Here is a 16,482-nt window from a genome sequence, read left to right as displayed (position 1 = left end):
AACACTTGCCTGTTCCACAACAACAAGGCTAGCTATCACAGAGTGCTGAAACTGAAGAAATGTCAAGTTTGACGCAGGAGAACACTCCTTGAACACAATAAAAGCATTGAAATTTGCTAATTCGAAGAAATGGATGGCCAACTTCTTATACCAAACATAAGCCTTCCGAATAGCAGAGTAAGGTTCCAACCTCTGATCTACTCTGTCAACACCACCCATGTGCTTATTGTAGTCTAGAATGCACACAGGTTTGCGCACTTCAGCAACCTGACCCCAAACAGCCACAGGTGAAGTACTCTCATCATGGATGGTAGTCAGCATGTACACATCCCTCCTGTCCACAAATTTTACAGTTAGTAGTTCATCACTACGCAAGGAACTCCACTGCCCCCTCTGAAGTTTTTTGCAAACAAGCTCTTTTGGATAACCTTTACGGTTAGAGCGGATTGTGCCACATGCAAAAGTGTCCACTTTATACAAATCCTTAAAGAATTGCACAGCAGTATAGAAGTTATCAAGGTACAAATGGTGGCCTCTGTTAAATAGTCTTCTTGCAAGATCCCACACAATTTTCTCCGAAACTCCAAAAGTGGACGGACAACCTGGGGGGTCAATAGTAGAATCTCTACCAGTGTACACAAGAAAATTAAAAACATATCCTGTCCTACTCTCAGACAACATATACAGCTTAATTCCATAACGTGCCCTCTTGCTAGGGATGTACTGCCTAAAAACCAAACGGCCCTTGAACAAGACCAAAGACTCATCAATAGATATTTCTTTCCCTGGAGTATAGATCTCAGAAAATCGATATACAAAGTGATCAAGAACGGGCCGAATCTTAAAAAGACGGTCACAGTCAGGGTGATCTCATGGCAACGCCATAAAATTATCAACAAAATGCAGCATACATAGCAAAAGTAAATACCGATTACGAGTCATAACTGCAGGAAATATGGCAGTTGCCAACAAGGGGCTAGTAGACCAATATGAAGCCAAGGTTGGCTTCCTTAACACACCCATCAAGAAAGTCAAACCCAAAAACTTCTTAATCTCTTCCAGATATGTGGGAGTCCACCGGGTAGCTCTAGACTGGGGCCTAAGTTTGTCACTGTTGTCCCTCAAAAACTGTTCAGCATACAAATTCGTCTGCTCAACAATCTCACCCAAAAATACATCATCCATAAACAACTGAAAAAACTGTATAGGCAAAAAGTGTTCACAATCCACTGTACACCCTGCATCACCGCTAAAGGCAGGCAACACCGGCTGCACCATGTTTGGATCAACCCAAAGTCCAGCACTTCCAGTAGGAAGCCTAGCCGCCTCAGACTGCAATCCAGATGCCTCTTGCACCATCGGCACAGCAGTTTCCTCCTCTAAAACAGGCACTTCATCCGCACTGAGAGTAGCTTCATCCACACCAAGAGTACCTTCATCTGCACTGAGAGTACCTTCATCATCCGATGATTCCATGTGGAGAGAAAACTCACTGCCAGAATCTTCCCCTCCCTCCTCTCCCTCAGAGGAAGATTCAAGAAGCATACCAACCACCTGTTGAGCAGTAATTCTACGGCTAGCCATAATGCTTACTAAAAAAGGTAACTTGTCAAACAAGTCAACAACAACAAACACTTTGTAAAATAAGTAATAAACAAAAAGCACCTTTATCAAAAACACATATATACTCCAAAACAATACCACTCACTTGCCAGAGGCAGCTAAACTACTTACCACCACCTACTCTGCACAGACACAGTATGGATCAACAATATCCCACTAAAAAAGAAAGAGAAAAGAAATTACACATAAGACAATGCAAAACACATCGCAAAGCATTTCATGCTCAAACCACTAACTAAATATGCTGCCATTATGACATCACTTACAAAAAAATTCATTCAAACATTGCAATATTACTCATTTGGAGTAAATACAACAACAAAAAAATGCTTACCAAAACAATGCAACTACACAAAACTGCAGAACAACCACTGTCGAAACCGGAAACAGGAATCAAAAGCTTTAGACTAGAATAAAAAGGAGAAAAAAACATTAATGTCACATATGCATATAATGCTCTAGACCATCACATACTGTGCAAAATTTATTGCTTGAACCTCCCACTTTCAAGAAGGAAAGATCGATGGCCCAATCCTTTACAGGCAACGCGGCGAGAATCTGGAACTCAGCCTCAGCTCCGGACTACCCCCTCTTCCCAGTCCTTCAAAACTGACCTCAAAGTTCTCCTCCTGCAAAGACACTTCCAAACTTAATTCATGCCCTCTCTATTGTCTGAAGGAAGTCTTTACATTGTAGGAAATTCTGTTCTTCATGCCTATAGAAGTGCCTTCCCAGTGTGTTCCTGTGTTTTGAGTGTCTGCCATTTATTGCACTTTTATACCTCTACTTGTACTTTGTACTCTTTTGTAACTTGCACACATGTCACTTTTCCTCTTGTAACGTATTGTTTGCTACCTCTTGTATTTTGTTTGCTTTTGATACATGCACAATTACCACCATTGCCTCATGTAACGTAACGTTTGCTCTTGTTTTCTGAGTGTCTGCCATTTATTGCAGTATTTTACCTCTACTTGTATTTTGTACTCTTTTGTAACATGCACACATCACTTTTTCCTCTTGTAACGTATCTTCTGCTACCTCTTTGATTTTGTTTGCACTTTAAAATATTTAAAAAATAATGTGGCCATAAGGGGAGTGACCCTTGACTAAGGCGCCGCTCCCACAAACAACCCCAAACCTAAAAAACGAAGAAAAAAAAAAACTGCCGCTAGTGGCCATTCCTGCTGCACGATCAATGCATAAAAGAGACATTGGGGGCAGAGGCGTAGCTAGAGCTTGTGGCGCCCGGGGCTATCTCGCAGATTGCCGCCCCTGGGGAGGGGGAGTTGCTGGGGAAAAAAGACAGCGACCACTTGAAAGAGGTCCGAGAGACACGTAGTATCGCCGCTAATAGTTACCTCGATCATGCAAGTTACATGCACATACATGACACGGTCCAAGGCTGCACAGTTGAATACACCGGTGACTGGCAGTACAAAAGAAAACACAAAGACTGCATGATCTATCTGGGGGCTCAGAAAAACCACATGTGACATCCATCAGAGAGCTGCGTGAATAATTACCTGGTAATCCCCTCAGCACAATGCAAACATGCACATACATGACACTGTTCAGGGATCTATCATCTACAGCTGACATTAAATGACCATTCATCATGGTCCCCCCATTAAAGCAGTGCACTTTGTGATCTGCATGGTACATGTTCTTTGCAGCAGGCACATTAACCCTCTGTGCTACCTTTCCAGGAGTCAACCCTTCCACTAGACAAAACTCCATCTCTCTCTAGGAAGAACATTAATCACCAAAGTTATCATGACATTTTTATTGTTTCTGAAAATTGCTGGAGGCCAGGAAGGAGGCAGCAAGTTTTTTCAAACCATAATATACTTGCAAACACTACGCACCCACCCAAAATAGGTACCCAGTGAGGTCACACCGTTCGCATCGCCCTAATCTGCTCAAGGTTCAAGTGACCTCAGTGACAGAGTCACAGCGACTGGATCACTGTTGCTCTAGGGTGTGCTGCTTTGTAGGCCTGCCCGCAAGACTGGAGATGGATTGTGGTGGACAGGCCTTCAAGGTTAACCCACAATAGACACCACTAGGGTACACCTGCTTGTGCTAAGACATCAAGCCTTCTAAGGTCTAGTGGGGCCTTCTACGGTCTAGCATGGGAATGTGCTCCCTCAGTAGAGTGGTCTGGTGGACTGGTCATGAAGGCTGAACCCGGTTCCCAAGTTCCAAATTCGACAGCTCTGGCCATAGTGCCACATCCTCTCCCCCACTGAACACCATACTTCCCCACTGAGAGAAACTCGCACTGCCTTCAGCTATAAACTAATTGGGTGTGGCTGAAAACAAATTATGCACTTGATAAGAGTAATATGCTGCCTAGAAAAAAGTAAAAGCAACCACTCATAGGGAATGCAAGATTAAGTAAAGCATGTGAAATGTAAGCAGAAACAACATGGTTACCTTAACGCTCTCTCACTCACTATTCAGAAATCAGTGAGTGGTTTCACCTGAAAAGTTATGGACATGACTAGAGGGCCCTGAAGGGAACAGTTTCAATGTCCATTGCTTATATCCTTACAAAACGTAAGCAGTATAGTATAAAAAGACCACATCCATAAACACAGAGCCATGGTACACATTGTGTTTTCCAATCCACCCATCAACCAGGTATTGCAGTACCTCCAGGAATGGTACACTCTCCCAACCTGGAAACAACAATGCTGTTCAAAGAAAGACGAGAAAACGAAAGTAGCGCTTCACTGGCAAACTCTGTGATGCTGGTGTATTTGGATGTAAATAAAACCAATCTGGCCACTTTGCAACCCCTCAGTCTTGCTTTATTTAGTTATGCATTTAATTTTCGTATTTCTCACCAACCCGTTGCACTTTGGAATAGAACAATGAGAGAAAAAGGGCATCTCTCGCAAGAGTGTGTTTCTTTTTTGGATCCATTTCACAGGGAAGCAACTACAATAACCACGAACCAAGCCGAGCCTTGTCTAAAACATTTGTCCTCCCCCCAACATTGTGTCCCCACCCTACCTAACCCACCGATCGCGAAATACCCCCCTCTCCAGCCCCAAAACTCACCTTTCCTCTCCGACGCGCAGGAAGCAAATGGCTTCCTGCGCCTCGGAGAACAAAGGGGAAACCTCCAATGACGTCAGCCCGGCTCGCGCGCTGACGTCATTGATGACTGCCTTCCCAATAAAAAAAAAAAAGATTGACCACTCACGGGGGGAGCGCCAGCGCTTACCCCGTGGGTGGGTGTCATGACGTGCTGGACTCGTCATGGGCACAGCGCGACTGTGCTCCATGACGAGTCCAGCACGTCATGGGCACAGAAGGGGTTAAACACACGTGTAAACACAACCAACCTCGTGATCCGCGTAGTTGCTTGACCAATCGGGTATACATTCATCACATTCAATGAAGGTGATACAGTACCCATTGCATGCAAATCACATTTGTACACGAACGCAGAAATACGTTTTGCACAGACTCATGAAATTCTCACAGCAGTACAGAATGCTGTAGTGAGAGAGAGAGCATTAGCCTAGGGAAAATGCATAAGTGTAGTAACCCCAGTACCGACCTTAGAGGCTGTTACCAAAGCAAGCGTTCCTAATGCCAAAGTGTTATATTCAAGATGGCTACAATGGGCTAACTCTCTCACTGCGACAGATGTTGATTACAGATTTGATTCTACACTACACACGCAGGTGTTTTTGCAGTATGAACAACAGTATCCTCTCCCAAATGTACTAATGCCTCTAGATCAATATGTTTACATTATCTACACTGATGGGTCTGTCAAGCCAGCCGTAGGGACAAAACACCGATATTCTGCAGCATGCGCAATCGTATAGGGGCGCATGCAAGATGGCAAGTTCCATCCTGAAAAAACACACACCCAGTACCTAGGGGACCGCACAGTGCAGCTGGCAGAACTCTAGGCCCTGATACTGGCACTACAAAATACGGATCATGGATTCCCCACACTTATAGTGTGTGATTCGTATTATTGTGTCCAATCATATAATGAATACCTTCATTACTGGGGCCAGAATGGATTTCGAGATTCCAAGGGTTGCACAATAAGGCATAAGATGCTTTGGGAATACGTGGTGAAGATGAAAGAGTGCTTGCCACAGGCTCATGTAATATACACATTGAGTCCTCAATTTGCTGGCGTTCACACTGCAGGGAATTCAATGGCTGATGAATCTGCTAAGTTAACAATTCGTACTGCTGTCGTTGCAGCAATTACTCGTTCTAGTACGAGGATAGAAATAGACATCATGGTGGCTGTCAGTGCTGTATGCAACTACACATACCTGCCAAAATGCTTTCCACTCAAGTATTCCTATAAGTTAGATGCACAAAACATACTGTATTCTCAGATGCCAGGAGTAGGGAACAGAGTTATACCAAACACTGATCGTAGATTGGGGTTTATACTAGCTACACATGAGGGTCTGGGTTCAGCACATGCAGGGATTACTGCTGCAGTTTCATTACTTAAGCAGCGCTTTTGGTGGCCTGGTCTTACTAAACAGACCAGGGACTCCGTTCTCTAATGTGACATCTGCCAGGCGATGAAGGGTTCCACCTTAGCACGTTCACCACAGACACCTCTATTAATTTCATACAAGCCTCTGGCTGGCGTCTGTTGGGATCACTGCTGTCCCTTACAAATCAGATGGAGTTTAAAGTACATCTTGGTGCAGTGGATTCATGCTTTGTATTCCTGTGGGTATGGTCACAGCGGTCGGCTAACGTCTGAACTGTTATCAAAGACTTGCGAGTCTTCATCGGGACATATGCAATTGGCACACTACATTCCAAACAGGGTCTGGCATTTAGCTCTTGGGCTTACAAAGAAGCCATGGGAAGTTTGGGTGTGACCTTGTGATACTCCTCCCCCTATTATGCTGAGGGGAATTCAATAGTAGGAGGAAAAACCGTGACTTAAAGCAGTCTTTAACAGAAAGGGTACTAGGCTTAAGTCGCAGTTGGGTCCATCACCTATATGGGGTGCAGAGGGCACTTAACATGCCAAGAACATCCCTGGATGGTCATACTCTATATCAAGTCCTGTTTGGGGTAAGAATGTTGGTTCCCAGACCTCGACAATGTTGAAACAGTAGTGGCCGTTGCAGTTCTCACAGACATAATAAGGCCTGCATGTTGAAAACCGTAAAACCGCACGTCCGGTCAAACTCCATAGTCCACGCCTATAAGAACTCCAATGGTTTCTAGCACAATACACTGGAGAAAATTGTCAATGAGCCACTACGCTTCCTATTATACTTTGATGACTTTATAGACCCTGATGAAGTTCCCCTAGAGGGAATGAAACGCGTTGGCTGAGCGTTGTTTACTATTGAACTTTTGAAAAAGAAATTTGAAATAAAGGATTTTTTTGATACTACATTAAGTCTATTGGACTTCATTGCCTGGGGCATCCTCACTTGTAGTAAACAATGAAATGCTACTTCACCCTGTTGAAACAACAACAACAACTGTAAAATCAACTAGTACAGAGACACAAATTTCAATTCGACAACTGGAAAAGAACAAAAATGCGTCAATATACCAAAGATTGAGTCATCTCCTGGTTCTACAAAACCTGCTGAGCTGCCAAAAATAGACTGAATGGCGTCTGCCTACTTCGTGGACTACGACGATTTCTCATCGGATTCAACTGAACATGAGCCACCATTGCCGCTCCCTATCCCTTTCAAGCTACAAGTGCATGCTCTCTATCTCCGACTGGAAAAAACATACTTTGTTACTCCTTGGTTACACCGTTGGATTACAATTGTGTTTATTTTCCTGGTCCTCTAGATTGATTTGGTGACTGTTTTTTTCCTGCTTCTGAACGGACATTTCCTCCCAGAATGCTCCGCAGTTCAACTTGTAAATTTGATATTGAAACCACATGAATCATCACATCGTGAATAAAGGGACCTGTACACACATCGTTTTACCACATTTGCGCGTTTTGAAGATTGGTAACATTTCACACAATACAGTAAGGATACACTAGATCCATGATATGCAACGGCTCTCACTATTCATCAAACCCCAATTGGACGGGATGGTTGGTTTGGCCTTTTGACACTCATGGATGTCAGTCCACATTACTGGGCAATGCCAAATGATTTAACATGAACAGGCCTGATCAACGTTATGTACAATCTGAACATTCAGGTGTGGGAGGTCATATAGTGTTGGGAAGTTGTGCCTTGATTGGCTAAAAACCTCAACACTATCTCTGGTGAAGCCATACTTGTCACTTCTGTCTGATGACATGGATCTCAGGGATTTCTTGCTAGGTCCCCAGAATGTAAATGTAAATGTCCAGTATTTGTAAAGAGCGAACAATTACCAGAAGGTATCAAGGTACTGGGGGCCCCTCGGGAAGATTAAGCAAGCTATTGCCCAGAGTCACATGGTGCTGGGCTGATCTGCCGCCGGTGCCGGGGATCAAACCGTGAGCCCCCAGGTTCCGGAGTCAGACGCCCTGGCCGCTGCGCCACACCTCTTCCACATCAGAAACACTTATTGTATGCAAAATACAATGAATTGGAAGGTAGTTGCTGTAAGGCTGCATGAGATTGATAGGATTCATCTAGAAAAGACTTTTGCAGTAGTTGACAATGGCATGACCACATTATTTTCTAGGATATATTAATTGGACAACATAGTATCATGTGCAAATGACATTATACAACAAGACATCTATTTTACAACACGGACAGTCACAACTTCGGTCAATTGTTTTATTAAGCTAGACACCTTTTATTCAGGCCATGTCTAGTGGCGTTAAATTAACACATCCTAACTGTTTTCATCATAGAATCTAACTGAATGACAGATATCAATGGTACAAAGAGATGCAAAATATAACATGTTGCGCAATGAAAAATTAGATCAATTACCTGTCACTGTTGCCGAAACGCCTTCCACAGATTGGATAATCCATGGCTACAATACCCTACCTGTCACGACATTTCAGTTCCAATATTGTTTAAAACATCACCATGTGGGCAGGTATGAAGCATTAGAGGAAGGATTTGTGCATGAATACTTGGAATTGCCTTTCAAGTTCAGGTGCAGGAATGGAGACACAGACATTTTTTTCAGTGGTTCTGACTGAAAACACTTTAAGCGGATCCGTGATTTGCAAGGACATTTCATTTCAAGGGGCATATAATGCGTCAGTTGCAAACTTGTCCTGTTATCGGAAGGGTTCTCCGGCTGCCGTGGTTCATCCAGTTTTCAAGCTGCTCTCTAATGAGAGCTATTTGATGCTGAATGATCGAGGCTTCTGTGGAATGGAACCAGGCATTACTTATCGTGTAACGGTTAATTCCATAGTTACTTGTTGCACACAAGTATTGTTTCCACTGGCCCGCAAAGTTAGGAAGGCAATGCTGTAGCCTTCGATAAATGTTTCCAACATACGCTTTGATTCACTAAGCAAACTGAAAGCCATGCTTTTTCAAAAGCATGTGGCCTTAACATCTGCCAGAGAGACGTTTGATCTCGAGGTTTCAAGGTCCCCATCCAAGATACAGACGTTACTTCATACTAAAGTCTCACTGTATTTTGGGGAGCTAATCCACCATATCCTTAACATGTCTGATACAAAGGATATAGAGCACATTTTTATGTATTGGCTCTGGATTGGTTACCACCTTTCTGACAGTTTTTGGTGTTATACCACCATTCATACACTCCGTACTAGGAAGCGTTTCTGGAGGTCTTCTGCTTGTCCTGCTACATGCATGAATGTACATGTGAATTAGCATTGTTACATGTGCTTCCTAATTGCGGAACCATTGTCACTTCTCCAGTTTGAGAGTTTTCTAATACACAGTATAATTGCTGCTATAAACGATGTCACCCAACCTTGCATGTCCTTTCACATGAGGAAATATCTCCTTTCCTTTTTTTGCCACTGTGTTAACTACTGGTTATGATATTGAATTACTAACTGGGGAGGTCTAACTGCAGCGCTAGCTGTGCTGTTTTGCCATGAGTGCATGATACACTGCTTCGGCAAACCTCGGCTTCGAGAACTGAATGAGCATTGGTTCTTGTCGTTCAGGCCTGTTTGGCCTCACTGCGTACAACCTGTATTTTGCTGCCTGCTTTGCAGCCATCAATGCGTGTTAGATTTCTGCCTTGGATCGCAATTGGGTGCACCATTGGGCATTGAGATACTAATGGACCCATTGAAGGCCCATGGGTGAAGTTGTCCCAAGTATATTCTTTTGCTGCTGAACGCAATATTCGAGCCACCCTGGGATGCTTTGGCTCCTAGTGAACTGGATACCGGCTCTGCGGAATGCTTACAGGATGTAGTTCCTCCCTTGGCAGCTGCTGCGGGAACTGAATGGAACCACCTTTGCTCGATAAACCTGCTTCAAGGTGCACCTCTGGGAACGTCGTCTGCGATTGCCAACAACAGCAATGATGCTTCTACCACTCGGAACACATAAACAATTGGCTTTTCCGTTTGGTGGGAACTATTTGACCTCTTTTTTAAACAAAATGATACATAAACTATATTTTTCTGCTTGTATTCTAGACACCATAGCTTTCTGAGCGCTTGGGGTTTCAAACAGTATAATTACTTTTAATGGCTTTTATGTGTATTTTAAAGGGAAGCTTGGTTTTAGATGATTTTAAAAGTGATTTAGATTTTTTTGTTTAAATTTCATATGGCTTGCTGCCTTTTTAGATAGCTTTTTAAATTGACACTTAGTATGAGGAGTGGGTGTTATGTGCCGGAGTTAGGACCATATAGCAATGCTGCACATTTTCTTACATTGTCCTCTTTTCTGCACAATAACATAATTGCTGTGACCTTCTGGACATAATCGAGTGTGTGACAATGTTGGATTAGTTTCTCTGAAACTGCTTTGTTTATACATCTTGCTTTGCGCAACACTATCATGATGCCTCAAACACCGAGTACAAGGCCTTCACGCACGATGTACAAATGTCGTTACATCTTCATCCACAGGGTGACAGGGCTATCTACATATGCATAACACTGCTAATCTGCATGTACATCGCAGGAATGCTTTTTATTATAAATGAAGAAGCATTTTCGGGGGTTAGCAGAGGAGGCACTTCCGCTGACATCGAAAGGTCTTGCATGCTCAAACTTGGCCAAGCAACTAACACCTCCCTGGGGGTGCCCAGTCTGTGACCAAGGCGGGGTCCTACATACTTTCCCACCAGGTAATGGGGTTGGATCCTCTCATGGGGGGAATTCTTGGCTCTACACTTACACACACTCTAGACATATACAGCGTAGAGATTGCATAGTTGAAGTACGCCTGATTACTACCTTGTATTATAGGCCTGCATATATACACTGTCTTAGCACCATAGTGGAGCTATATCTGCTATTTACTCTTTTGGTGCTTGTAATCACTTTCATCTGCTTCACTACTGATTATCATAGCACATGTATCTTATACAACAATGACATTGGTTCAATAAATATATTGAAAACGTCCCACTGTGTATTCTCTCTATATTTCTCTGAGAGCAAGAGTGCACAAGAGACTGGCGAAGAGGTTCTAATCTATTACCAAGATCCCTGAGGAGTCGGGGTTGTCATGTCCAGTGGTTGCCAGAAACCATTCTCTCACTGTTTGGGTTAGGGGCTTATTTTGTCACCATGAGCTAGCTCATCTCTTGGCCAACATATACTGCAAGGGTGCATGGAATCGGTTTAGGCACCTTAGTCAGAGTTTATGTTGTCCACAAACGCGCAGGTCCTATGGAAGATGAGCAGGAAGTGGAGGATGGAGGCAAAGGGGAGTATACTGAGGCAACAGAAAGTGCGAAGGATGGTAGAGGGGAAGCATGAGGACAGGCAGGGGTCTAGTGGTGTGGGAGTTATGGCTCCTGGTCGGCATACACCATGGTGGTGAGGAGCATGTTAGATAGAGTGGGTACGTGACTAGAGAGAGCGTAGGAGCATAGGCAGGAGAGATGGTGGAGTAGGGATGCGGAGGGATGGCCAAAGGAATATTTGAGAGGGAAAGGGTATAGATGGAGAGAGAGGTTAGATGTGTTTGAGTGTCAATACAGTATCATAGAAAGTTCCTGTGTGGGTTGCCTAGAGAAAGGATGGGGCAGCGTTTTGAGCTCTAGGTCATTCCAGGCCCTAATAGGCCCAAACTGGGAAGACTCCTTGTCATCTCAACCCCTCACCTCAACACCTGGGATGAGTTGCCACATGAAGAAGTTTACTATAGACTGGTCGGGCGCCCTAAACTTCAAACCTAGTGATTGCATGGCAACCACTACATGAGTGCATGACAGGCAGGTTAGATTTACAAATACACAACTGTGGTCTGGGGCAACAGGTAGGGGAGAGGGTGCGAGGAGAGGAGAGAAGAAAGTTTTACAGTTGGCGAAGACTTTGAGAGTACAGAATAGGATCTGCTTTGTTGCTTATGCGTTGTTCAGAGGAGTGAAACAAGAAATGGTTTAACAAGCAACTGAGATGGTGGTCATTGAAGAAGAGGGGCCGCCAACCTGCAGTCCTATCCCTGCTTGCTTTGACACACCATTGCAGAATATGAATGCTTGTAGCATGATTAATAACTTCCAAACATTAGACGGGAAGTTTTCCTCCTGAAGCACAAACACCCCCCACTGTGCTCATGAAGCTGCCACAAGCTGTTCCAGCAACTACAGAGGAACTTCTGGATGGATGCATGGATAAGCTCAGAGTGTAAAAGGTGGCCGCAGAAAAGCCCACGACTCTCTTTGACAGGATTGAGGGCAACGGAGGAGAGGATGAAAGAAGACGGGCAGAAGAAGGTTATTAAGAGAGTAGGATGGAAGGGCAGGGGGCAGAGGGGAGTCATAATGGATTCAGAGGAAGGATGGGGAAAGACGGAAGAGTCCGTGTTCATAATCTGCCTATTGACAATTTGTGCTGGGGGAGGAGTGGTAGTGGTTACTCTTTGTGTGACCCTGCAGTGCGGACAGGCTGCAAATCCACAACCTCCGGATAACTACACGTGTGTGGGGACAGCAGCAAGCTCGGCTTTTGTCCAAGCTGGATTGAGGTGCGTTGCCAGAACGCTTGTAGGGGTCCTTCCTATATTTCCGTGGCAGTGAGAGTGGTTGCAGATCATCACTGTGGCGCATTGGAAGAGGTGTGTGCAAGGGCTCTGTTTCTGGAAAAGCGGGTAATTGTGCATAATTGAGGTGAAATGGCTGAGCTACTTGCAAGGGCTCTGGCTCTGAAACCTCTGTGTGATGGTGCTGAAGGTTTGATCGAGGCGCATTGGCAGGTCATCTATCGCGGAAGCCTCGATTGCAATAGCATTGGGCAAGGCTTGGGGGCAGCCGGGACCGCATATCCCAGTCCACTGCTGTTTATGCACCAACATAACTCAATCTGGTCGCTGTGTCCCTGATTCACTTTAATTAGATGAACCCACCTGAAAACAATGGTCTGTAAAGCTCATGACTGGAATAGGTTGTCCCTAGCAGCAAGGATCCCCTTGCAATGCTTCCCGGGCTGCAGGTAAAGACTGAAGCAGATTGGCAGACCTGCTTGTGAGGGACAAAGATTACTGTTCATCTGCAGGCAAGGGGGGAGGATGTCACTGTTGACACAATTGTGACTAATAACTGCATGTGCTCATGGTGTGTACATTTAACTGTTGCTAGAAGTGCACCTTACCAGTCACTGCTACCTGCAGACGTCTGGCAGGGTATCTTCCTTCTGTAGTGACGTGATTTCATTTACTGTGATGACATCACAGGGGCAGAGGCCATATGATGTAATGTCAGGTGACATCATTATGTTTCCCAGAAGTTTTAAAGGCTGAAAAATCCTACCTCTTTTTGGCCACATAATGTTAGCAAATATCGTTTCTCCCTCCGATAACCTTTCCTCACTAACAGCAAAGGTAGTGCTGGAGCTAAAGCACATAAGGAGCAGATGTAAGAGAAGAAACAAGTTACACGCAGCTCATCAGCCAGGATAAAGACCACATCAAAAATAATGCATTGACAGACAGATAAGCAGTGGGCAGGGGAAGCTGTGCAGAGAAAAAGAGAAATAAAAACAAGGAGAAAATTAAATGGCAAAAAAACATAGGGATTTTTCCGACAGGCAGCACAATGTAAGATATTACCACATTTTACGCTGGTTGGTGGTTGGGGCCGCGGAAAGATGGGGTAGACCGTGCCACTAGTCTAAACAGAGATTTCACAGTTGTACAAATAAATAAATGAGAGTACAAGGATAAAAACAAAGTTTTATGTCTGATCCTTTTAAACCCAGATTTGCAAATTAACAGTAAGCAGTAATGAGAAAATATTTGTGCCCAGTCCCCCCTGTCCGAGGAGAACATTGGGTCGGATTGTTTTGGAGTTTTTGAATAGCGCTTCATACCCCAGATGAGGCCGCAAAGCACTGCATATTCCTGGGGGCCCTTTTCGGAGGTGTGCGGATAGGTTGTTGGATACAAAAAGACATCTGTGGGACACATTGGCTGAGGTACCAGATGTTCTAAGTCATGCTCCAACGGTGGTCAAGTGAACTTCACAGCGCATATGTTGCGAGAAAGACGCAGCCATGTCAATTTTACATTCCAGTTCGGGTGACTTAGCCCCTGTTTCAGGTGTCAAGTGAGCAGGGAAGAGACATTGTAATTGTTGATGATTCCCTATACCTATCTGGCAAGCACAGAATTCCAGAGTTTGACTGTCTGAAAAGAGAACATGGTTCCTCTGGTTTAGGCTTTTCTATGTAGAGATACAGTTCACTATGTAGGTTGGAAGACCGTAGTGAGCATGCTGGTGGATTGTAAAGCGCGGCTATTCACTCACGAGGGTCTCAAGGCGCTGGCCAGAAGTTAGAGAGCGACCCTGCATCAACAGCTCACAGCAAGAGGAGTAAAGACACCACAGACAGAAATGATTAGAGACAAACTGAAATCAACTCAGATGCATTATGGGGTGTTCCTGCAGCAAACTCAATCAATCAATCAATGATCTTTATTCGGGTATAAAAATATCCATAAAAGAGCATGACATAAATAATCAGAATTCCATAATAAGTTAAACTGATATACACAGATAAAAACGTTAAAATATACCCGGTTACTACAAAAAATAATAAAAAATACAAAGTATTAACAGTTTAAGAACGAGACACTATGTGCTAACCCAAGCTAATCCAGCAGCATAAAGTTTCTCCATTAAAATAAGAGGACAAAGCCATTCATCATACGCATAACTCAGAAGAGAAACTGAGGGTCTAGCCTATATAGTGTCCTAATAACCTTCCATGCCTCGGTAGACCCAAGGGGCTAGTCCTCTCCTCTGGTATTCCTTATTTTTACCGCCAGTCTTAAAAAATGTACAGTACTAAACAAAGTAAAAGGGTTGGAGGAGAGTTTTAAAAATAGGAGAACCACATTAGCCTGTCTAATTTTGGAGCATCTTAAAATGGTTTTTAAAAACAAAGACCTGGGACGTGCATAAAAAGGACAAATTAGAACAAAATGAAGAGTATCTTGAGGAGATCTCAGATCGCAGCCGCAACACCCTTTTATGTTTACATCTGTTACAAACCCAGCCGGAACCGATAAAATGTGGTGCAGAAGATTTAACCTGAATCTAGTCATTAAAAATCTATCCTGTCTATTATATATATTAGAGAGATAAAATTCCATACCCGGTCGTGATTTTGTTAACAGGTAGGCTCTTACTGTAACTTTCCGCCCTTCTCTGTCCTCTCTTTCCCTGGCTATGCTCCGCGAGAATTCTGCCTTTATGACACCCTTATCTCTGGGGGATAATGTGAGTGGTTCGTCGAAAAAATTAGCATAACCCAACCAACTCAAGGTGTCCCTTACATATTTAAGCCAGGGTATCCGGTGACCTTTGTCACCCACAATGCAGTCCTCGAGAATATGTCTACTTAAGACTTGCCTCTGGGTTCGTCCAAATTTTTATCCAGCAAATGATGGGTTTAAGACTTGCCCTATCACTAGAGTAAGTAATACCAAGCTCCTCATGAGCTATAAAGGAAGGCGTACTTTGGGGCACTTGCAAAAGCCTTCTTAGGAACTTGTTTTCCTCCGTTTGAATGTTTTATATATCTGTAAAACCCCATACCTCGCTCCCATACAAGGTCTTGGCACAACATACCGAGCTATATAATTGCACTATTTCATTAGGTGACCAACGACCAAGTCTAGTAGTATAGTTCATAAGTGAGCCCACCGAACTGGTTTGTTGACTACATTTGTCCATGACCAGTGGTTTAAAGTTAAGATCCTTATCAAATAAAATCCCCAGGTAGTTAAAAACTTTTACTTTTTCTAATTTATGTGCCCCAATTGTAAAAATACATTTCTTAGAAGGGATTTTACCTGCTTCCATGACATATGACTTGGAGAGGTTAGGAACTAAGTCTAGTTCCGCCATACAGCTGACAAATCCGTTATCCGTTAATAAGAGCCTGTAGACCCCTTCCCGTACGCGCCAGGAGGACCGCGTCGTCAGCATATAGGAGGACCGGTATACTTCTCCTCCCATTCATCATACGCGTAACTCAGAAGAGAAACTGAGGGTCTAGCCCCCAAGGCTCCGAGCGCCTTATCTAAACCGTTTATATAAAGCGTGAATAGAAAATGCGCCAGGATACAACCTTGCCTCACCCCCCCCTCACGCACGGGAAGTCTTCCGATAGGTCTCCCTCGTCGCTAAACCTGACCTGTGCCGTTGTGTTCATGTGAAGCATTCGTAAAACATATATCAGCCCTGGGTCCACGCCCATAACCACTAAAATTTCCCACAACTTACTTCTATTTACAC

The sequence above is a fragment of the Triturus cristatus genome, chromosome 3_1 (genome assembly GCF_964204655.1).
Source record: "Triturus cristatus chromosome 3_1, aTriCri1.1, whole genome shotgun sequence".
Taxonomy (NCBI): Eukaryota; Metazoa; Chordata; class Amphibia; order Caudata; family Salamandridae; genus Triturus; species Triturus cristatus.
Note: the sequence above shows the minus strand (reverse complement) of the source record.